General features: G+C 45.9%; 1 long non-coding RNA gene across 1 annotated transcript; it reads left to right on the top strand.

The window, feature by feature from the left end:
- Window positions 1-2348: 2348 nt before the first annotated feature.
- LOC115079971 lies at window positions 2349-20233 on the top strand. The gene is made up of 3 exons (XR_003853470.1): window positions 2349-2632; window positions 17255-17440; window positions 19995-20233. It is a non-coding gene; the product is annotated as an uncharacterized LOC115079971 (long non-coding RNA).
- The last annotated feature ends 4744 nt before the right edge of the window (window positions 20234-24977 follow it).

The following is a 24977-nucleotide window of genomic DNA, read 5'->3' as shown; positions in this document are numbered from 1 at the left end:
CGACATGGAAGTCGTTGCATACCTTTGCTCGACATTATCGGCTACACCTGCCGCCTTCGGATCCTGCGCCTTTTGGCGATCAGGTTCTCCGAGCAGGGCTCTCAAGGGCCCACCCGGTTTAGGGAAGCTTGGGTACATCCCACCGTCTGGACTGATCCTGGTACGTACAGGGAAAAGAAAATTATTCCTTACCTGCTAATTTTCGTTCCTGTAGTACCATGGATCAGTCCAGACGCCCACCTCTCTGGGTTTGTGCGCTCCTGCTCGGAATCTTATACGTCTTCTGTCTCTCTTCTTCTCTGGTTCTCTATCAGAGTTGTACAGCTCCTCACAAGTTAACTGGGGCGACCTCGTTTGGGTTCGTGCCTATTCTTTGTTCTTGATGTTGACTTAAGTCAGGTTTTTTGATCCAAATTGTTTTGTTATTGCTCTTTTGGGCTTTGTTATTCATGATACTGAGCTCCAGCAGAGGGTGCGCTGGTATATGAGGCGGTGCCCTCGAGCTCTGTTCTGACTCCATCTGCTGGACGGGGGACATAACCCACCGTCTGGACTGATCCATGGTACTACAGGAACGAAAATTAGCAGGTAAGGAATAATTTTCTTATATGTTTCTTCATGCTGAGTTCATTGTCAATGAGTACACCAAGCTCTCTGGCTGAGGGGGATATTCTGTCTTCTGCTGTAGGTGTTGAGATGTTGTCTTTTAGAGGTGATAATGTCTTGTTGTTAATGTGTAATATTTCGGTTTTGTTATGGTTGAGGTTGAGTGACATTTGGGATAGTAGTAGTGTTATCTTCTGAAGGTGGTTGTCCCAGGTTTTTAGTGTGTTTGTGATGGTTTCTTTGATGGGTAGTATGATCTGCACGTCGTCTGCATATAGGAAGAAGGTTAGGTTCAGTTCGGTTAGAAGCGTTTTGAAATTTCAGTCCTAAAAGTGATTTTTCTCTTTAATTTTGGGGGGTGGGGTGGGGGACTTGACTCCCTGCTGGGCTTCACTGTAACCTTGTGCAGGCTCAGCTGGGAGTTACAACACTGCCGGAGGTGGGCGTGAGGATTTCAGATCTCAGTGTACGCAACCTGGCCGTGTACAGAGCTGTTAAATTTTATAAGACTGTAATTGATTCAGAAATAACTCCATTAAGTCTGGGACTTAGTCACAAGCAGACAAGCGTCTGGACTCGGGGGGGAAAAACCCTGACTGGGATCCCAGAAATCCACCCACACTCTTCAGCTCCCAGTAAACTCCCTGAATCCACTCTCTTACTATGCTAAGGAAACACCTGCCGTTATGGTGTTCTTGTCTGCCTCCAGGTGCTGAGAATTTTTATCTCCAGCAGGCTCATCACACTTTGGGGGCTCTGCGGGGCCAGTCTATCCAGTGGCTCTGAAAAGATATAAGGAGGAACAATCAAACTGCAGGTGAGAGCTTTTCATTTGACCTACAGTAACTTCATATCTGTGCCAGCAGTTTTCCAGAGCCACAGAAAACAAAAAACCCAAGCACTTTCTTTTACAAGGAAGGGTGATTATTTAGTGAATCAAAAAATCAGTGGCCTTTCTCTTTTTGGTGTCTCTATCGCTTTTAAAGATTCTGTTAAAAATCTGGGTTTCCTCTGTGACATTGGGAAGTCCTTTAAGCCTCAAGTTCAGCACATTGTTCGAACAGGGTATCATACGTTGCGTACGCTGCGTCATCTGAAACGAATTTTCAGATTTCCGCACCCATCGTTCAGGCTTTTTTTTTACTCACCGCTCTTGATTATTGCAATTCACTTTTTATTGAACTACCCAGTTCCCATCTCAAGGTACTTCAGGGGCTGCAAAATTCAGAAGCGATTTTGCTCCTTGGTGGTCGGCGATGGGATCATGTAAAGCCTCTTTTGCAAGAACTTCATTGGCGGGGGTGCAAGTTAAAATGTTATGGCAGGAAATAAAGGCAGTGATTGACAGTTACTTTAATTGAATGATATATGTTTACCTTTCCTAAAGTGTTTTAATTGTTTGTTTTCTGTTTGTTGTATTTTAGGATTTATATTATATTTTGTTTAGCATGCTTTGTTCTAAGTGAAACATAGATATTTTAAACAAGTAAATAAGGTGAAGGATGCCCCATCATGTGAGTAGATGTCAGGCTGCGTTACGATGGTGCTGTAGAGTGAGAGAGGCATGCACCCTCAGCGGCTTCATCTGGAGCAGTGTTAGGCCACTGACTTCCCGGATTGCAGAACAAGCACCAGTGGCGGAGAACACTAGTTTACCTCGCAGATGCTGTCAGGACTTTTGGTGGTGCAAGTTTAGGGCAGGACACGCGGTATTTCTCCCGACCTTTGGCCTTTAGGCCACATTTTGTCTCATTTTTACTGGAAGCAAAGCTGTAAGGGAGCCGTAAAGGCTGTTCTGGAACTGTGAGAGACCCAAAGTCAGCATCTGTCGCAGGCGGTAAAGCTTCTCCAAAACCCAGCTTCCTGATTTGAGTCAGCACGGAAGAGCTGCATGGACAGTATTGCTTTCCTTGAAGTCCTCCCTTACGTTCTGACGTGGCTGCCATGAAAGGCCGGGCTGGGAATATTGGTCTCTGCTGTTGCAAAAGTGAAGGAATCTAAAATACCCGGCATTCGATGTCAAAAGGTCTGTGCTGATTAATAATGCTCACTCTCTGCAAACTGTTCCTGCTTTTATGTTGCTTTGAGCGCCTTTAACTCTTTGGAGTCTGCTGCTGATTCTACAGTTCTGCAAACTGCTGGAGTGTTAAATCCTGGCCTCCAGGCCTCAGGAAGCGTACATTTATTAAAGCAGCAGTACCAGGATAATCTAAGTAAAACACTTAGACAGTCCCCGTTTTTGTTTTTTATTTTTGGCCTGACAGCTTTCCTTCTGTTCCTGGGGCCTTTCAGTGCAATCGGAACCAGTCTCTGTTGCGCTCCAGCACCGTGAACCTTCATATGTCAACTTCACAGGGATTTTACCCACTTTATACCCTGCCTTCTTCCTCCAGCCATTGCAACAATTGTCCTTGGTGAGAAACCACAGACAACCCTCCCACCTGCTCCCTCCAGAACTGGTACACATGCACCCTGGGTCTGGCCCTTAGGTGTCATCATTGAGTGATGGCTGAGACTCCCTTCCCTTTCTCACCAGGGACTGTGAGCGATGCCTGTGTAGCATCCCCTGCTCTGACTGGCCCCAGGGGGCAGAAGCCAGGATGGGAATTGATCTCCTGTGTACAGGATCATTATTGAGCTACCGTATCCATTCTTGTTCTGATTTTGTGCCATTACTGCAGTGTTTAAAATTTTCTGAGCGCTCCTTTTACTTAATCACCCCCGCCACTAATAATATGAGTATATTGGGCCCCTCTGTGCTGATCATGATCAGAAGTGTGGTAAGGTGGACAAAACACATGGGAAAGGAGGTGCTGGTGAGGGATGTTGAGTTGGAGTCAAAAGTGGTGATAGTATGATAAATTGCATTACTGCTAAAGTGGCAAAAGTGAGATAAAGTGCATACACTACTAAAGTGCGATAGTGTGATCAATGCCCCTATTTTCCCCCTTAAATCTGTGTAGGACCAGACTAGATGCCTGGTCCACCTTAATTCCCCTAAAGAGAGAGAGCTCTGTGGGCGGGGCCCAGCAGGGGAGGAATAAGAGTTGGGACCCAGGTGGGTATAGTCAGACCAGACCCAGGTCTCCAGGAGGAAGGCAGCTCCTGTAGAATAATGCTGCCCAAACACTGAAGCTGTAAAGGAAGCTGTGAATATTGGATGAAGCTGTAAAGAAGCTGTGAGTATTGAGAGTACATTGTGCTGAAGTTAAACATTCTACTAATGTTTGTTTTTTGAAGCTGTAAAATAATGATTAAGTGTTTTGAAAAGGCTGGAGTCAGTCCTACCTAGGGGATCACTGCTTTGGTCCCATAGTATGATAAAGTGCAAACGCTGCTGAAGTGGTAACAGTGTCATAAAGTACATACACTGCTAAAGATAATAGTGTGATAAAGTGCACACACTGCTTACGTGGTGATAGTGTGATAAGGTGAACAAAACACATGGGAAAGGAGGTGCTGGCGAGGGATGTTGAGTTGGAGTCAAAAGTGGTGATAGTATGATAAATTGCATTACTGCTAAAGTGGCATCCACTACTAATATGGAGATAGTGTGATAAAGTGCACATACTGCTTACGTGGTGATAGTATGATAAATTGCATTACTGCTAAAGTGGCATCCACTACTAATATGGAGATAGTGTGATAAAGTGCACACATTGCTAAAGTGCTGACAGTGTGATAAAGTGCACACATTGCTAAAGTGCTGACAGTGTGATGAAGTGCATACATTGCTAAAGTGGCAATAGTGTGATAAAATGTATACATTGCTAAAGTGGCGATAGTGTGATAAAATGCATACACTGCTAACATGATGATAGTGTTAGTGCATACAGTACTAATGTGGTTTTAGTGTGATAAAGTGCACGATGTTAAAGTGCTGGAGTGCATACGGTATGTGCCTGAGGAGTAACAACGTTTAGTGGTAAGTGCTCAGTGCGTGAAGCAGTGCTGTAGGGTGACTGACAACGGGGATCAGGGTCTTACAGTTGTTCTCTTGCCACTTCTCAGCTGGGCCAATTTACCAATATAAATCCCTTCCAAAAATTTCCCATTAGTGACATGTACATGATTTAATGAACTGAGTCATGGTCCTAACCATCATATCCTCCACAGGTCATAATCCTTAACATGATTTCTCACTCGTAGACTCTTTGGGCCAGTACCACTCTGTACCACTCAGTGGCCCGGATGCTTGAAAGGGTTTTCAACATCATTTAAATTGACTTGTCTGAAGATTGCCCTCCTCTGCCTTCCTAATAGTGCATGCGGATCTTTAACCATTAAAATGAAGGAATCACTTGGGGGTGGGGAGAAAAATGTGCATTTTGAAAGGTAACTGCCCTGTTCTCACCCCTTTGGCTGCTGACACAAAAGAAGGTGGAAAGGACGTGGACACCCTTAGTGCTTACACCGCTTGCTAATGTCCAAAGACAAATTACCCGGGGAATTGCTCTCTGATAACTGGTCCCAAAAATACCCCGTTGTTCTGCTCCAGTCTTTCCAAGAATCTCTATTCCTGAACTCTAAACCTAATTCTATCACAACAGAAGCTTATGCAGGCATCTTGGTGATGTACGCAGAAGCATAAATCTAACATGACCAGTTTAAGAATATATTTGTAAGGATAGTGGACCCTTGTGCTGTGGCGTGGTTGACGTATCCTAGTAGGCCGGCAGCTGGCGAACGCGCTCTGGACTGGGATTGACTGGAGCTTCACCTATACCAGGTCTGTTCCCCATGGGCTGAGCCTTTGGGTTCCAGGGGCCGGCAGGACGTAGGCGAAGGTCCTCAGGGTGTATAGAGAGAGAGAGAGAGAGTCTGGGACAAAGCCAAGGTCTGGACAGGCTATGGAGAGACAGTTACCAGGAGCTAGCTGAAGGCTGAGGCAGGTGGCAAACAGGGCGTAGACAGAGTTTTGTAGCTGAGGTCAGATCAGGCAGAGGTCAGTGGCAGGCGGCAGGCAAGAGGATAGTCTGAGTCCAAGGCAGAGGTCAGAGCCAAATAGATTGAAAAAGGACTGATATGAAGGAAAACCAAGGACAGAGTGGACTGGGCTGGGCTGGGCAGGGCAGGCTGGAACCAAACCAGGATCAAGAACCAGAGTAGGATCAGAAGCCAGGTGTGTGAGCCCTTTGTGCTGCAGCGTACTTGGGCACAGTCTCATGGCTGAACCCACAAGGCTTATGCCGGCAGCTGGAAAATGTGCGCTTTAGCGGGACAGTCTGAAACTTCACATATATCAGCCACCTTCCTTGCAGGTTGAGCCCTTGGGTTCTGGCAACTGGCAGGACGTAGGCGGGTCCCTAGGATGATGAAGAGAGCACCAGAGTCCAAAATAGCCTCTTTCACCTCACCTTTTAACCTTGCTGGTAATCATTTTGCCTTCCTTCCACCTTTCTTAATGCATGGAATACATCTGGACTGCGCTTCTAAGATTGTAGTACTGGAGCTGTAGATTTACATATTGTTCCCTTTCCAGTCATTAGTTCAAATTTGAGCAGGTTATGATCACAATTGCCAAGTGGTACCTCCATCATTACCTCTCGCACCAGATCCTCCATTCCACTAAGAATTAAATCTAAAATAGCTCCCTCTCTCGTTGGTTCCTGAACCAATTGCTCCATGAAGCAATCATTTATTCCATCCAGGAACTTTATGTTTCTAGCATGTCCTGATGTTACATTTTCCCAGTCAATATTGGGTTAATTGAAAACTAACCAAGCAAAAGCAAGAAGCAAAAGCCTTGCACATCAATAAATATCCATACATCCAGCGTGCAAGGAAATAGTAAAGCAAGTCCACCTTCAAAATTATAATAAATTTTTATTGATTAGCTGAAATTCTTCAATATTAATAGTGGCAACTCCATACGTCTTCAATAACAAATATTAAAGTCCCCCGACACGGTCCGTGTTTCGCGGTCGCTGCATCGGGAGGGACCCACAATCAGTATCATCTTGTACGCGCTCCATGATGCACGTACAAGATGATACTGATTGTGGGTCCCTCCCGATGCAGCGACCGCGAAACACGGACCGTGTCGGGGGACTTTAATATTTGTTATTGAAGACGTATGGAGTTGCCACTATTAATATTGAAGAATTTCAGCTAATCAATAAAAATTTATTATAATTTTGAAGGTGGACTTGCTTTACTATTTCCTTGCACGCTGGATGTATGGTTAATTGAAAACTCCCATTATTACTGCATTGCCAAATTGGATAGCTTCCCTAATTTCTCTTAGCATTTCATCATCTGTCTGATCATTTTGGCCAGGTGGACGGTAGTATACTCCTATCACTGTACTCTTACCCAACATACATGGGATTTGTACCCACACAGATTCTACTGAGCCTTTAGTCTGTTGTACGATCTTTAACCTGTTGGACTCTATACCCTCCCGGACATAAAATGCCACACCCCCACCAAGTTGATCTCCCTATCATCGTGATTTAATATGTACACCGATATAGCACTGTTCCATTGGTTATCCTCCTTTCACCAGGTCTCTGAGATGCCAATTAGGTCTATCTCTTCATTTACTGCTATACACTCTAACTCTCCCATCTTAGACTTCTGGCATTGGCATATAGACATAGGGATAATTTGGAATTCTTTAGCTCAGGTGATCTTTACTTTTAGGCACATGGAGTACATTTGCTTTTATTGGAACCTCTCTGTTGGGGTGCCCTAACTGTCCTGTTTCCAGCCTTCCTGGACTTGGGGTCTGGCGGGACCTTTATAGATCAAGCTGTCGTGAATCGTTGTCAGATACCAACATTTCCCTTGGACTATCCACTGGTTATCTCTTCACTATATGGAGAGTCCCTTCCTGGGCATATCACATGTCGCACGGTGCCTCTCTCCTTTCGTACAAGGGTGCTTCATTCTGAATCTATCATGCTTTAAGTCCTACCTTGAGCAGGACTGGGTCTCCTGTGGTTGCAAATTTATCAACCCACCATCAAATTTTCCACACTCAAACTGACCCATTGGTGCCCATCCTGCTTTAATGCCTGCATTTCCACACCCATCCCTCCGAGCCATAAAACTGTAGGTGATATCACTATAGCCGCCACCCAGACTAAGTTACCTCTGCAATACATGGAGTCCCTAGATGTGTTCTCCAAACAATGGGCCGAGCGTTTGCACCCGCATAGCTCCTTTAACTATGGGATTGAGCTCTTCCCTGGCAAAGACCCATCGTGGGGCAGGGTGTATTTGATTTCAGTACCTGAGTGAGACTAAAGCTATGAGTGAATATATCTAGGAGAACCTCGACCAAGGCTTTATTCACATTTCTTCCTCGTCGGCTGGTGAAGGGTTCTTCTTCTTCGGGAAGAAGAAGGATGGAACTCTAAAACCCTGCATTGACTATAGAGGGCTGAACACAATTACCAAAAAGGATCGTTATCCCTTGTCACTAATCCTCGAACTGTTTGATCTCCTGCAGGGAGCATGAATTTTTACCAAGGTGGACCTCAGGGGCACATTTAACCTCATCTCAATTAAGGATGGAGAGGAAAAGAAGACCGCCATTAATACAAGTACTGGTCATTATGAACATCTTGACATGCCTTTTGGTCTGTGCAACACTACCTCCATCTTCCAAAAGATGGTAAATGAAATCTTCTGGAATCTCCTTAACATCTGTGTTGTCATGTATATTGACAACATCCTCATCTTCTCCAAGGACCTCCATGCTAGTCATCGTGATGTACATTTGGTTCCTCAGTGTCTGCGCAATAACAATTTATATGTGAAACTGGGGAAGAGCATTTTCAAAAAAGAGAGTCTTCCATTTATGGGATATATCGTTTCAAAAATGGTTTCCACATGGATCCAGACAAGGTCAAGTGTATCCAGGACTGGCTTCTACCCATAGGGCATGCGCCTCTGGCTGAAATTTAAAGGGCCCATGGTGGGAAATCCCCTACGGTGCCCATCACTGATGTCACTGCTTTCAGCCCTTATAAGGGCCTTGCTCCCAGCACTCCATGCCTCGACAATGGATTGTCTACCACATTGGTAGTGTAGTTACCACAACCTGAACCAGGCCTCAGCTTCAGCCACAGCTTGTCTTCAGCCTCAGCCTTAGACACAGCTTGTCTTCATCTCCTCACCACCAGAGATATTCTCCCAAGACCTAACGGGGTTAAGGGCTGGTAAAGGCGAAGTTCCAGTCCATCTCTGCTCTGTTCTTTGCCCATTGGCAGTGACGACCTACTGGGCCCTTCCAGTAGGTGGCATCAACCTCACTCCAACACAAGGGTCCACAACCCCAACAGCTGGACAAGGCAAGGCTGGACGAGCTAAGGCTGAAGAGACAAAGCAAGGTTAGACAGACAAGGCAGGAATCAGAAATACCATAACGCTATGGCAACACGCACTGCTACTAGGCATGAAACCTATTGCTGAGGCAAGAAAGTGCTGTGGGACCCTGGCTTAAATAGCCCGGCAGGGCTGACATCATTGGAGAGTGTCTGGACCAAGCTTCTGCCACAGGGCCTTCAAAGGAGGGATATGCATGTACGCGCCTAATGAAGCAAATGGCGTGCAGTGATGGAGGTAGGCAGCGATGGTGGCGTTCTGGGCCGGGGTCGGCAGTGGCACTTGTCTGGTGGCATCCCGCCACATGGAGAGGGGATGGCGATGTCAGGAAGCTGAGCGTTAGGCAGGTAAGCAATGCTGGTTACGGACGGGTCTCACAACTGGCAGCTGTTACATCAATGTTCCCACTACATGGTTAATTCGGCTCGCAGAGTTCCACGAGAAGATGTTTGCAGTAGCTAGCTGACCCTTTATTGTGGACGTCCTTATCCTGTCCAGCTTTGGAAAGAACCAGGCTTTACTACCTTTAAAAAGCAGCTAAAGGCCTTTTTTTTTTAAGGAAGCTTGTAGACATTAGCTCTGACTGCTGCCAGGTCTCGGATCAGAACAGTGACATGAGTATCACAGTGATCTGGGTTTCCCCCCCCCAGGACAGTAACCTGATCGAGAAAGAGGTTCTCTTTTATGAATCAAATAAAAATCTTAGTAGATCTGCCATTGTTGAGTTTTGCTTTTATGTCAACTACCTGTGTTTTATTGTAAGCCGCTTAGAACTGGGGATTGTGCAGCTTATAAGTATTTCGTATTAATAAATAAATAAGCTATGCGCTCATTTTTGTGTGTGCTAAAGTCTTTGTTACGTTGGGTGTTTGGTTGTGCACACAAGCATGCGTTAACGTGCGTACACAGCTGTGTTCATTTTATTACGTCGGGGCCTCAGGATCCACAGTACAATGCATCAATGGGGACTTTAACAGACAGTACCATTAAATCTGATATACTACTTACAGAGAGGTACAACTAAGCGGATTAACAATATACACAATTACAATGGAGATCCTATAATAATCTCAGATTTATTTGGCAAAGCTAGATCTCGTAAGCACGAGGACCTCTCTTCATTTTCAGAATATCTTGGCAGTCCCTCAGCTCAGTTATGGCTCCGGGGAAAGGATCAGACTGGCCTGAGAAAGCTGACCATAAGAATAGATTTCAATAGGAACAAGCTGTGTGCAAGATTTACCTCTAAGGAATCAACTTGCCCCGTACTTCCAAGGGCTGCAAGCACCGAGTGAAATGTTTGAAATGTCCTTCTTTAAAAGCTGCGGTGTTCTTCACCCAACTCGCTGGCGGCCATCAAACGCTTCAAGAGCAGCCAGTGTTATGAGATATGGGAAAGCATTTTTTTTTTTTTTTTTTTTGCTGCTGCTGCTGCTGCTGTTCCTCCGGCCTGGGCGACCACAAACTCGGTTTGATTTCCTCTGGCTGCCTTCCTCTTTTTGTCTGCAAGCACCTAGTCTGATGTGGTATGCGGGACAGGACGTGAAAGGCAGGCAAGGCACTTTCCCATGTGCTTCGTGCACACAACTGTCTTCTTTCTTTGGCCCTGAAAACCGTGTGCATTTACAGTGAACCCATGGCGGTGCGCAAACATGGCTGCTTGTGGGAGGGGGAGGGGGTCGTTTGACCACACACCCTAGTTTTAATGACTGTTTATTGTAAGTATTTCTACGATTTTCTTCTGATGCTGGTTTAGTGCAAGCAAGAGTTTCTTAGCCTGCCTGAACTTCAGGTAAGAACGCTGCAGCTTCAGTAGGAAGAGCGACTTGTCCTGTTAGCTTACGAGCACAACTAACGACAAGCGTCTCGTTGATTTAGGAATTTCCTGAACTTTTCATCGCTGTATGCGCCAACCTGGGCCTCTTGCCCGAGTGCTTTGATAAACCTGAATGTATTTTATGGTTAAGTTTCCCTTCATATGGCTCCTTTTTTCATCCCCTATCTGTAGGTACAGGTGCCCAAGCCTCTGTTAGCATCTACAGCATCCCCTGGCAAAGTCAACAGGGGTTTGTGAAGAAAATCCGTGTGGTGACTGTAGTAATCAACTGGAATCTGTGGAAATAAAAGGTCCACAGACAAGGTGTAGGGAAGATATATCTACTGGACTAACTCAGAGCATGCTTGACTAGCTTTTGAGGGCTTTAACCCTTTCATTGGATCTACCTAGTTAAAAATATCATTGCATTAGTCCAGCCTTTCTTGTCCTTTGTGTCAATAAAAGAACATCTCCACCATCAATAGTAATGAGCTTGGCGGGGTGTGAGAAGGTCATTGGTGGAGCAGAGTGGAGAAGTGGCCTAGTGGTTAGAGCCGTGGGCTACAAACCAGAGAAGTGAGGTTTCAAATCCTTCCTATACTCCTTGTGACGAGGGCAAGTCACCCCACCCTCTATTGCCTCAAGGACAAACGTTCTCCCTTTTTGTTGCTATGGGAAAAATGCTCAGTAAATGAACCCCTTAGATTGGAAGCGCCCTGGGGAAATGGAAGTGTCTATATGTTACATGCCTTGGCTTACGAATGGAGAGGTGTGAGCTAAATCTAAAATAAATTTAAAAAAAAACTGAAAATGAATCAGAAACTCTGGCCAGAGCATTACAAAAGGTACAAGAACTCTGGCCAGAGCTGGCAATGGCAAACAAAGCCAAGAGCTTTGGGCCTGATGAGCAGCAGGGAGTGGTAGACTTGGGTCAATGAGCAACAGAGTAATGGAGGCCAGGGGACTAAGTTTCAGCTCTGTGCCAGAGCTTACAGTCTCCATGACAATAATCCAGTGGTTCCAGAACCCACTGCATTACAAAGGGAGTGGATAGGAGAACTCTGATGAAGGCTCTGCTCATCCACCTATCATTTTAGGAAGCAAAGAAACTCTTGTGTATATAAGCAAAGTTTGCCGTACAGAGATAGACAGCGGGAAATGAGAGTTCAAATCTCACTCTTCCCAGGGCTGGTGCAAACGTTTTTAGCACCCTAGGCAAACCTTAGGCCATGCGCCCCCCCTCCCCCAACGAACCTACCGGCAGCAGCTCCAGCACTGCACTCCCTGCTACCGGCAGCAGCTCCAGCTCTGCACTCCCTCTTACTGGCAGCAGCTCCAGCTTTGCATTCCCTCCTACTGGCAGCAGCTCCAGCTCTGCACTCCCTGCTACTGGCAGCAGCTCCAGCACTGAATTCCCTCCTACTGGCAGCAGATCCAGCACTGCACTCACTGGTAGCAGCTCCAGCACTGAATTCCCTCCTACTGGCAGCAGATCCAGCACTGCACTCCCTCCTACTGGCAGCAGCTCCAGCTCTGCACTCCCTCCCACTGGCAGCAGATCCAGCACTACATTCCCTCCTACTGGCAGCAGCTCCAGCTCTGCATTCTCTCCTACTGGCAACAGCTCCAGCTCTGCACTCCCTCCTACTGGCAGCAGCTCCAGCACTGCACTCCCTCCTACAGCAGCAGTGGCTCTTGCTCAGTGCTCCCTTCTTTGGCAGTATGAGCTATGGCACAGTATCTCTCTGTACCTTTTGCTGCTAGGATTTTTGCCACCCAGAAAAGTTTGGTGCTCTTGGCCGACTGCATAGATTGCCTAATGGAAACACCGGCCCTGGCTCTTCCACTAACTCTCTGGGAAACCCCTGGCAGCTCACTTCACCACTCTGCTCTTTAATGAGTCTAGAAGCACTTGGAAGCATATATTAGGAGCATTGCTCACCTCTCCCTCTCCCCATGCAGTACAGCCATGAAACCTGGTGGACAGATTTTCCACCTCAGAGGAGGCTGCATATGTGTCCCTGAAACACTACAGCTGTAAAGCTCATTAGGGATCTTATTTATGGCAGAGCAATGCATGGAGATGGCATTTCTTAGGCTGAGCCCTTTATCATCGGTGCTGAGATACCTGCAGGCGGTTGAGCTTGAGAAGGAGCCTCCTCTCCTGCTGCAGTTAGGGCCTCTCCCCCTCGTACTTCTAGGATAAAGCGGAACGGAGAATGCTTTCTGGCGATGGCAGCCTTGAGTGGGTTGTAAGCTGCCAACTGGCTCCACTGTTTCCAGACAAGCAGATCCAGCCCTGTCTTTACCCCTCCTCACTCTGCGTTTATTCTTGAGGGACATCAGTACTGCAGGTCCATGGGCCTTATCTGCTGAAACCAGGACTGGATCAATAAGCGGGGGGGGGGGGAATGGAGCAAAACGGCAGCCCTGGGCTACAAAAGGCGTCAAACCTCAAGAGGAAAGTTTTTCATTCCCAAAAAAAGATGTCCGTAGCCAATACAAACTGTAAGACAGAAGACAAACACCAGAATACTTTGAAACTTTAACTGACGGCGTTCTGCAACTTCCAGAATGGGAAAAGCTTCCCTGAAGCCCTGGAGGTAGCTTGAGGATGCTGAGCTGGGATCTGAAAGTCAGGAAAGACCCGAGATGTGGCGTGAAGGGCAGCAGCGGGGGGGAATCCAGAAAAAGAGGGCAAACTCAGAGACCCGAAGGAGAGGGGGTGGAGAGGGGGCACAGCTTAGGGGCAACGGGGGGAGGGGGTGTGTGTGTGTCTTTTTATTTATTTATTTATAATCGTTCATATGCCGCCTGCACAAATGTTTTGTGAGATCCAAGCGGTTTACAGTAAAAAGAAGAAGAATACAAAAAAGTTCATAAAACAGAAATGAGGGACGAGAAATAAGTCAGAGGGTAACAAATGCAAAGCATAAAAGGTAAAAAAAAACAAAACCCAAAATAATTATTAAAAGAAATAAAGTAGGGGAGGCTAAGACTCGTGCTGTTGCACGGGGTTTGTAGACGACGGTGGAGCATGGATACGTTTGAACTTTTTGGTATTTGCTGTTAGTCTGGTGGAGGCAGGAAGTGAGGTCCATAGCGTGGGGCCTGCCACTGAGAAGGCCACGTTTTCTTGTTCGATCCAGTCTGGCCATCTTAACGGCAGGAACTTGGGAAGAGGGTCTCCCTCCGATGATGCGTCTGGGTGGCGAACCCAGGAGCAGGACAAGAAATCCCGGGGGGGCCTGGGGTGAGTGAGATCAAGCCACAGGCTGGATGCAGCTTGCAGACCACAGATGCCCCCATCACGGCTGTAAGGCTTTGGAGCAGTCAGCTGAATGAATGACTTTGTCCCAGCCATGGAAACTCACAACAAAGAAAGCCTGCTGCCTTCCTTCTAATGCCATCCTGCGGGCTGGCTCCTTACCCAGGGGATCTATAGCACGCAGAGTCACTCCCGGGACAGACTACGCCACTATACCCCAGCTATCTGTATTTCCTCAAGAGTAGAGTGGTAAACAACTGATTTCCAGCACTTCACCTCGGCTCTTAACAGGTTCCTCTAAAGTCTGTAAGTCGGCAGCATTAGAACTGCACAAGTTACGCGGGACGGCGCACAAGTGGTACGCGTGGTGCGGGAGCAATTAGTGTTGTTCTGATTGTTAGGGTGGTGAAAGCCAGGAATGCAGAAATACACGGGCACCGTGTTTGCCTCTGCTTCTTCCAGGCCAGAGTTTTATTTTGCTCCATCGCACATTGGTAGGAGGTAGCTGCAGGACTGGACCAGCGCAGGGAATGCAGAACTTTTTCACGTCTAGACGCTGGTTCTAATCCAGGCCAGGTTGAGAGTAAACAAAACTTCCTGCTCCTGTGAAGAGCATTCAGTGGCTCATGTGAAATGAGCGGGTGGTCCACAGGTGTCCATGTCACAAAAACAAACGGAAAAAAACCAGTGTTTACGTGCTAGTCGGTAATCCTTAAGGGATTTTGTCCACGGTAATCACCTGCTTGTTTCTCCCCACTCCTCACAAATATGGTACCTGCCTCAGAAAATCATTCAGTGTCCCCTGCTGCTCTGCTCTACACAGCCAAGGATCTATCTCGCTGGTGCTGTGACCGCTTGTTGGATTGCACTCCTTATCCAGGTCACTTCTTATTGACTTCCTCTATGGACCTTCCTGCGTAGATGAGTGCACAAGTTTCCACATGGCCGTTTCACTCAGCCGCACTGCGCACCCCCAGCTTTATAATTAAACAGCTATCAAAACTAATGAGGCTGTTGCCCAAACATCCATCCTCGAAGCCCCCTGCACTCATGCTGGACAATGCCCAGTGCTCTTGCTGTTACCGATCCAGTTGGTTTCTGGGGAGCTGTAGCCTGCAGGTACCTACCCAGCTTCCCATGGATTGAGGTTTGTGCTTATATATATATATATATATATATATAAAAACCTGTGCATATATAAAAGCACAAACCTCAAGCCATGGGAAGCTGGATAGTAAGGAGTGCAATCCAACAAGTATATATACACCTATCCAGCTTCCCATGGCTTGAGGTTTGATCTATCTTGCTGGTGCTGTGACCGCTTGTTGGATAGCACTCCTTACTATCCAGCTTCCCATGGCTTGAGGTTTGTGCTTTTATATATATATATAAAAACCTGTGCATATATAAAAGCACAAACCTCAAAGCCATGGGAAGCACTGGGAAAGTAAAAGCAGTAAAAACTGCTTTTCTGTGCACCCTCCGACTTAATATCATGGCGATATTAAGTCGGAGGCCCCAAAAGTAAAAAACAATTTAAAATTTAAAAAAAAATTTAAAAATCGGCTCGTGGGTTGAAAACCGGACGCTCAATTTAGCCGGCGTCCGGTTTCTGAACCCGTGGCTGTCAGCGGGTTTGAGAACCGATGCCAGAAAAATTGAGCGTCGGCTGCCAAACTCGCTGACAGCCACTGCTCCTTTCAAAAAGGAGGCGCCGGGAGAGTGGGCACTCGCCCGCTCTCCCGCCTTTCTTTCTGTATCGGCCTGACGGGGTTGATGCAAAAAGCTGAGCATTAACACCTGAGCTTGAAATTCAGCGCAGTTTCCTAATGGTAACGAGCAGCTCCTAATGAACACGAGAGAAAGAGATAGTATGAAAGTTTACTATTTATAGGGGCACTGTCAGCTGGGGTGAAGTCTGGGGGTGGGGTAGATTTTGGGGGGCAGTTTTACATACACAGTCAGAGGTACAAAGGGCTGTGTTTTACAACCATTTGAGAGATTTTCGCTCTCCTGAGTAACTTGCGACCGTGAGATCCTGGGAAAAAAGCAGAGTAAAACTTTCAGGGTGTCATTAGAGAAAGCAGATTGACTCTGACCCCAGATGTGATTATAATTCTAGAAATTCAGGGTAGGGGGCAGTAAAGCCCTCATCTAGGATGGTAGATTCTCTCGCTAGCTAAAATGCCCTTCCACTTTTGTAAGCACCGCTTAAAGCATGGGGGATTTTCTGGCATTTTACATGGGCACTTCGCAAGGTGCTTATGTTTCCCTTGTGTGCCACTGTAGGATTCTTCTGTATGCACCACGAGACCCAAAAAAAATGTGCTTCGACTCAAAAGTGCATATGTCTACTTGGTAAGGTCTGAAGGCCTAATCTGATCTCTTAAAGTGGAAAGATGTGCGCATGAAACACACCAGCACCACCACAACAAAATGCATGGAGACTCGAAAATTTGGGAACTCAGAAATTTGCTGCCACATCTCAGTCAGCGAGGGCACCTGCACCTAACTAGCATGTTTTTAAAAAAATGTCAAAACCCTTTCACCCTGAACTGATAGCAGATGGCTTGGATCTGAGCTGAGAAACAGGAGCAAAATAACGCAAGAGACGAAGGGGGGGGCTGCCCCCTGCAGGCAGGAGAGGCGTTCAGCTGGGAAGGGCAGCGACACAGAGTTTCTCAGCTCGCCATGCTCTTTAAGCTGATAGCTCGTCACGATGTGAGCATCCCTTTCAGGGCCGGTTTTTGGAATTGGGCGAGCTGGGTGGTTGCCTGGGGGCACCATGTGTTGAGAGGGGGGGGTGGGACCCTGAGTAGCACCATCGTCACCCAGCCTGCAGTGACAGAGCAGCGGGAGAGGTCTGGCAGTGGCAGGGGCTGCTGCGACCTGAAGAGAGCACCGAGGTTATGCATGTGGCCAACACAACTTGGTTATACCCTTGGGCAAGTTCCGGATTATTAGAAAAATGATCATTAGTGAATCTGCAGGATAGAAAATGTGATATTTTAATAATGCGCCTCTTATGTGCAAAGGCCAAGTACTGTCTATGCAGAATTTGCCTACTGTGCTGCTTACCAGAGATGTGCAAATTGTTTGAAGATGAACTCCAAAGAGGTGGAATCTACTGGAGACGTCAGAGTTTCACCAGGTTTGCTGTGCTTTTTTTTTCCACTTGGCAATGTTTTTTTAAGTAACTCACAGCCATTTTGTCTTCTTCTCTCTTCCAGTGCCAGGATGTGCCCGAGATGCAGAACTGGCTTTGGCACTCTTAGGCAGAGGGCCATGCTGGGCCCCTTTGAAGCTTTGCCAGCTCCTGGCCCCAAAGCAAGCAAAAGCAGGCTCCTCTTTGGCCTAGACGTTTGGCTCCGTCAAAACTTGGTGCCTACCTTCCCTAAATTTGAGCCTGCCCAGATGTACGTACCTGTCTTGGTGATGACAGGGTGCTGCCCAGGGTTCCTCAGAAAGCCCTGCCAGCGCCAGTCCTTCTGCTTATAGATTAGAAACCGGGTGATTTCACAGCGAGTTCAGGGAAAGCAACCTGTGCAGTCATACAGTGTCTGCTTCCGACAGGGACAGGGATAACTTAACTGTGCATTCTCAAAGTGGCTGAATCTGCACTCGGCACCACACTGAGATGTCACTTTTCCACAAAACCCTCTGCAACAGGAAGCACAAAGAAAATAAGATGGGGAATCACAAGGCAAATAGGAAACAACTCCAAAAGCACTTTTTTTCTACACAAATATTAAGAAAGAAAAAACAATACAAAAAAAATAAATACAAATTAAAAAAAAAGGCTAGTAGTAGTGGAGGTGAGTTGAGAAAAGGCATGAACAAGATTCTGGAGGATACATCCATAAAGAGTTAGCCAGAGAGACTTTGGCTTCTCGACCTCTAATTCCTGGGGAGAGCAACATCGAACAGCCTTTCAACCTGAATTGGTTAATGTTGGAGATTGGATGCTGCGTTCAGTGGACCTTTGGTCTGACCCAGCTTGACATTTCTTATGTACCATTTGGATTAGTTAGGATTGGTAAAAGTTTAGGTCACAGTGTTAGATATAGGATTGTGGTTAGGGTTAGAGCAGCAGAGTGTTCAGTCCTGGCTTTAAATTTACATCCCAGTGCATGGCGATATTTGTAGTTCCTGATTCTGTCCATTGAAATCAGCACCGCATCAGGATGGGCTCATTAGAAAACTTAAGATTGGCCTGAAACCTCCCCCCTGGTTGCAGCTCCGCAGCAGGAGTTCTCAACCGGGTCCTCAGGTACCCTTAGCCCTGCGCTGTCAAACTGCAGTCCCTCCAGAAGTGTATGCAGGCATATCTCAAGCATATTCATTAGGGATATCCTGGAAAACCAGATCAGTTTGTGGCCTTCGGGGATTGCAGTTTGACACCCCCTGCCTTAGCCAGTCGGGTTTTCAGGATATCCGCAATGAATATGCATGTGGTAGATTTGCATGCACACTGTGAATATCCTGAAAACTAAATGACTAAGCGGGTTCAGGGGTACTTGAGGACCAGATCACGAAGCATTTTCTCTAAATAAGCCCAGTATTGTACAATGGATACTCTTTCATTCACATCCCTGTTGCATTCAGACTCACTTAATATCCTCTGAGCCTAATGCTGGGCATGAGGAGCAAAGCATGATGGGACTGGATGCCTTTGTTCAAGAGTTTGTGCATGCCACCCTTTAGCCACTAGAGGGCACTTGTTACCTAGAGATAATTAAAAAGGGAGCCCTGTTACTTTGTATCTACAGGGCCTTGTAGAAAAGCTTTTCTACTTCTGAAGGCAAGTTATTTTCTGTTATTTAATGTACTAAAGATTCACTACTTATCCCTAGTACTGCAGTTACCAGAAAGGCATTCAATGTTGCAGGTGAAAGGATCTAATATTACTGTACACTAGTGGTTCTCCAACCTGTCCTGGGGGACGCCCAGCCAGTCAGGTTTTCAGGATATCTGCATTGAATATGCAGGAGATAGATTTGCATGTGATGGAGGCAGTGCATGTAAATCTATCTCATGCATATTCATTGCAGATATCCTGAAAACCTCACTGGTTGGGGGTCTGCGGTGACAGGTTGGAGAACCTTTGCTGTACACAGCATGGCAGGAATGCGCTGGAAGCCCAGTGCAGTCTCCCTTCATGTGACTTCTCCGTATCCACAGCAGGATTTCTTTGGTTTTCTTGGGGCCGAGGTAATAAGCAGTGCTAAAGCTTACATGGGTTTTTGCGCGTGTTTTTCCTGCACTATTTTCCAGGGGTATATAATAAAGTTTTCAGTGCAGAAAAAGCATGCACATAAACCCACTTTAAAACAGGTGGCTGGTTTAGCGTAAGTGCATGCAAATGAGGCAATTAACTATTCACGGACTATGCAGCGAGCCACGCATCGGTTAGTGCAGGTTTTGTAGCGCCTAGGTCAGGGAAGGAGTTAAGTTAAAGGGCGTGGCTGGAGGCCGGTTTACTCTGGGGTAATCATGGATCAACTTCACTTTTTCCGAACGTTTGGAACATTTTTGTGAGTTGGCTGTAGAAATATCTGCGGCATTCCAGCATCTGCCGGCATAGCTGCCATGCGGTTGGAAATGGAACATGAAGGGGTTAGACATTGCTCTTCCCACCTTCAATTCCACTCCCAGACCACCAACTTCTTCGTGGGTCACCACATTAATGCAGGTTTCTGCAAAGGTATCTGCATGGTTTGTTGTAGAGGGCCATGAGGGTTTCACTTTTGCATGGCTTTTCTGAATGCATCTCATATGCGCATGGGCCCTTTATTACATCCTGCAGAGACACCTGCTTTTGTCACGCTAAAATAAATACACGTTGACAACTAGCGCAGATTTCACCGTGGATCTTATTACACTCCCCACCCCACCCCCCCTTGTCTGAGACAGCCAGTCTGTGTATCGTGCATAAGGACCGATCCATTAAGCTCTCATTTTTCCCCATAGACACCAAACGGAATATAAGCCGGTAAAGCCTTCACCAAATATGAAGAAGGAACCCCCCAAGTCATTAAAAAAAATCACAATCAAGGACTGAAGCTCAGGAGAACACAACAAACGAAGCTATGATAAGGTGCAAAGAAATGCTGTCAGATTTTGCATGGCATAAGTTGTCCATTCATTCTACTTTTTTTTGATTGTTGGGTTGTTTTTTTCTTTTGTTTTGTTTTGTTTTTTTTTAAATGGCGAGCACTTTTTTTTTTTTTTTTTTAAAGAAGTTCCTTAATGATGTTCATAAGAAAAACAAGCTAATGCCCTGGCCATGAACTCTCCAGAACAGAATATTTGGGCTGGTGTAGAATATCAGGCTGCTACAGAGTATTGTATCCAAACTAGCAAATGTTTTGAAATGTGTGTCTTTAAATTGATTATGTATGGAATTACTTATATAACTTGCTTGTAATCTGCTTTGTGCTAATTTCTGAGAGTGGAATATCAAACTTGATTCAATAAATACATATTATATCCAGACTGGTAAAGAATATCACCTTGGTACAAACTACCCAGAAAGTTACAGCATAAGCAAGTCATTAGAGAACAAACCGGCTGTTGTTACAATATATACAGGCTCTGACCATGCTGACCAGTGGTCATTTTTTCAATAAAAATGGTACCGGCTCGGATCCAGTGGGGGTTTCCAATTTCCACTTTTTCTCAATGGGGAAAAAAGGCAGAGAATCGCTGCTGGCGTTGGCCATTGAAAAGCATGGATTTCTCATGAGCTGCATGGATCTGCTAAGATCCAGGAGAGCCTGCAGCTCTCTGGCAGTCAGCATGGGCTCTATCGCTGAACTCCACGCAAAACATAACATCTTGTTCCTTTAGCACAGTTAAACCGGGCGTGCTTTTCCAGAATCCTTTTCTGGGATCCTCCATCCAAGGAGCCACTCGTTTCGCTTGCTATTCAAACCTTAGGTCTCCCAGGGTCCATGTCTGCATCCTGTTCCTGATCCACATTTTAAGATATGCCACCAAACATTGACATAGTTCAGCTTAAAATTGTCATTGAGAATTTCTAAAGTCATGTCCTATTAAATCACTAATCATGCTAACGGGCAGAGTTAGTTAAGTCGAACATAATGACTCCATCCGTAAGCAAAAATTCCATTCTGGTTGAAAGCTGCCCATGTAATTTACTGACAGGAAATATTCACAATATTAATCTGTAATCTGATGTGCCTTGAAGATGAATCATACGTGAAAGGATGCTAAGCATACAGAAGAAAGGGATGGATGCAGTGTTCATAGGAACCAATGTTTTCAGTTTGTATTTTATTTCCCCTGGGACTTTTTCAGCATTTATTACAGCAAGAACAAACATGGGAGAAGCTAGCGGAAAAGATAACTTGGCATTTTTCTGAGTAAATATCATTTACGCTCTTGAATTCCTGAGGTAAAATGTAAAATAAGAACTAAGGCCTGGATTCTCTAAGGTCTGCGACCTTAAGAGAATCCGGCGGTAATGGGGGCGAAGCGGGGGGCGGTCCTGCGATAGTCCCTTTTCGCGTGCAATAGCGTTAGAGAATGACCCCCTAAGTGTCCACGACCTCCTGCGTGTTGTCATGAAGCTCTTGCATGTCTTGTGTTCTCCAACGTCAAGGACCATCACAGCAGGACATACAGGAAGGTGCTGGTTCTGTTCTTCTTCTCCTCTTTCTACCTTTAATGTTCGGGTGTTGCGAGGTAGGCAATCAGAGCGCCACACACCACGGTGCTAGTGACGTTTTCTTGGAAGAATACTGCAGAGCTTTGCCATTGCCTTCTGCCGCCCGCAGCACCTCTGGTACTACCAGACCTGATGCTAGAGCCCCAAAAGTTTGGGGACAGCAAAACCCAACCAGCACGAGGGAAAGAGCAATGTTTGCCAAAAAAAGAGAATGCTGTGCTGGAGCTGCCGCCAATAGGTTAAGTAGGGGGTGCAAGGTGCATAACCAAAGGTTTGCCTAGGGCAGCAGGTACTCTTGCACCGGACCTGTTGATCCTATTTAGCTTCCAAGCCCTTACAACTTCAGGCTTTCCCCGGCCGGTGTTGTTGGAGATGTGGAAGGTCCTGGTGGAACAGAATCCATGAATGTAGAAATTGCTAACTCAGCCTTGTCTGGCCGCTAGCTGGAAATGTCTGCCTAGGAAGGTGTTTTGTGTTAAAAAAAAACGCAATATGTGCAAGAGAATCTGTTGCCTCTGTAATTCTGGACACTGCGTCAGGTGCTGTGGACCTGCCTGCCAGCCCCGCTGCAGAACCTAACAAAGACGGCCATAGCCTCGTTGGACTTCTGTTTCGGGGTGTGTGCTGCCTGAGCGTACTGATGCATTTTTATTCTTTTTAAATAGTCCGATTTATAGATCTATGCTGCGTCATCAATTTATGTCTATGTGTTTTTGTTCAGTTGTTAAAGGTCATATTAATAATAATTTTATCTTTGGTTTATTTGGATATTATTTTATGTGTCATGTTGATTATACGTCATAGTCCTGTTTGAACAGCAAAATGCTAGAATGTTCCCAGATATCAGGAAACCATCAGTGTTTGCATTCACTGTCTGGAAGATATTAATCAACTAACATTAAACAGCAAGAAGAGCTTACAATTTTATAAAGCAGAACTGTATTGTAGCTTAGGCTACATGCCAAATAGTCCTCCGTGGATTACAGAAATTGGCCAAACATTCCTCCTTCAGATTCAGCCAATCAAGAAATTCAATTAAGTGGGCAGTCCAAGACCTTCAATATGGATCACAGTATGCCCCTGGATCCCAGTGGATGAAAGCTGCAGAGTGATTGGCCAATGAGTCTCTTGTATGATGTCATCCTTGTCTTGTAATGAGCAGATAAAAGCACTGGTGTGGAAATCAGTTTAAGAATGGGCCTATTATAACAGCATTAGAACACCCCAGATTATTCTTCATCTGGACATAATGATATTATAGCCTTTACCGTATGTTAAAATGTCCTTGGTATTTTTTTTCCCATGCTTTATAAACAGCGTAACATGTTCTCTTTGGGAAATGGGGCATTCAGAGATTTTAAAAGGCCGGCACGCACAAATCCCAGGAGATACATGCGTGGCCGGGCCGCACGTGCGCCGAGCGAATTTTCAGAGCGGCCTGGCCATACGCGTATCTCCCGGTTCGTGTGGAAGTACCGGACCTTTAAAAAAGGGGTGGGCCCTTGGGTAGGGTAGGGGCCGGTAGCCAGCCGGCACGTGGAACTTCTGGCAGATATTAATTGGAGGGAACTGGGAATGGCCCGATTGCATCGCGGCACATTTTTTATAAAATTACCCCCCCTTGCATGTGCAGGTTGGAACCCGTGCGCACTGATATAAAATCAGGCGTGAAAGTGCGCACGGATATCAGATTTTATAACACGCAGGTGGCGATGCGTGCGTGTTCTAACATCGGCACATCCTTGTGCGTGTGCCGGGAACTGCACGCACATGATTGCGCACGCGCCTGTAAAAATGTACCCCTTAATCTCCAGCCAATAAGGTTATTTGTAAAGGTGTTAATCTATTCCATTGAGTTCAGCATTTTTGTAGTGTAAGAGTAGATTCCTGGAATGTGCAACATCCTGCATTAAGACACAAGAAGGACCTGATTTATTCAAACCTTTCTCCCATTGTGTGTCCATGGGAAAAGACCTTGATGAATCTGGCCCTGATGTTTAACTTACATTATGTAAAGATGTTTTTTTTTTCTGAAACAGCCATGCATAACAGTTATGCAATTTCAGTTTTCTTTCATCCCGTTGGATCTGATTCTGTGATGTTCTTGTGTTGGTGGCTATGTTACCTTGACTCCTGTTTCTTCAGTGACAATTGCTGAAATTTTAGTTGTAAGTTTTCAATCTGTAAATGCCTTGTCTAAACTTGATATATTTTAACTGCATTCTCTACCAACAGTGGGATTGATCTTTACTGTAATATTTCCATTTTGTATCAATAAAGTTTTACAAACAAATCTGAGAACTTCCTGGTGATATGCAGCCATTCTATCACATAAGAAGTTTCCATACTGGGTCAGACCGAGGGTCCATCAAGCCCAGCATCCTGTGCCCAGCAGTGGCCAAACCTGGCAAGTACCCGAACATTAAGTCCATCCCGTGCTACTGATGCCAGTATTAGCAGTGGCTACTTTATAACATACACGCGTGTTATAAAATAGCCTGACCGAATGCACATGTGCGGGCAATTTTAAGTGTACACATTCCTAGGCACACAAATGCCACTTCTATCGTGCAAGTGGGGAGATTTTAAAAGACATGCGCGCCGACGCCATTACTGGTTTTCCCAGTCTGCCCAGGTAAGGGATAGGACTTCCAACCCCCCCGGTTTAAAAGCCCCCTTTCTGCCCCGTTAGTTAGCCCTGCCCCTTAAAATCCTGACGATCTGTCCATTTATCTTTATTTTATAACTTGCACATCACCCACAGCAGCAGTAAAGTTAGGCGACAGGGGTCCCAGTTCAATACTTGCCTTGAGCCAGGAAAGGCGAGAGAGAAGCCCAATAAAAGGCGAGAGGGGGCAGGCAAATGAGCTGTAGGTCACAGTTGAAAGCCTTCGAGCTTCAGGTATCTTAAGGAGGTGTCCAGTGAGGCATCTCCGCCTTCACTTTCACTGCGCTATCCCAGGAAGGGGCCCGAGTATTCTCAAAGTCATTAACCTAACAAAGGTATCATCGCTCTGTTTTATTTCTCTATCACATATTATTTCAGGAAGACGATTGCAGTACTTCTGTCTTACATGTACTGATTGGACTTAGCCTTACCAAGCCAGTAAAGCTTAATTGATAATCTACCAGTTTTCCAAACCTTCAGCACGGTGTGTAATAAAATCATATAAATACAAAAGTAAATATGTACTTTAAAAGCCTAACATAAAACAGTTTCCTGTGCTCCACCAGACCCTTGAAATGCAGGAGACGATACTAAA

This window comes from Rhinatrema bivittatum, chromosome 18, assembly GCF_901001135.1.
Source record: "Rhinatrema bivittatum chromosome 18, aRhiBiv1.1, whole genome shotgun sequence".
NCBI classification, from domain to species: Eukaryota; Metazoa; Chordata; class Amphibia; order Gymnophiona; family Rhinatrematidae; genus Rhinatrema; species Rhinatrema bivittatum.
The sequence above is the reverse complement of the archived record's forward strand: the minus strand, read 5'-3'. Positions and strand labels throughout refer to the sequence as shown.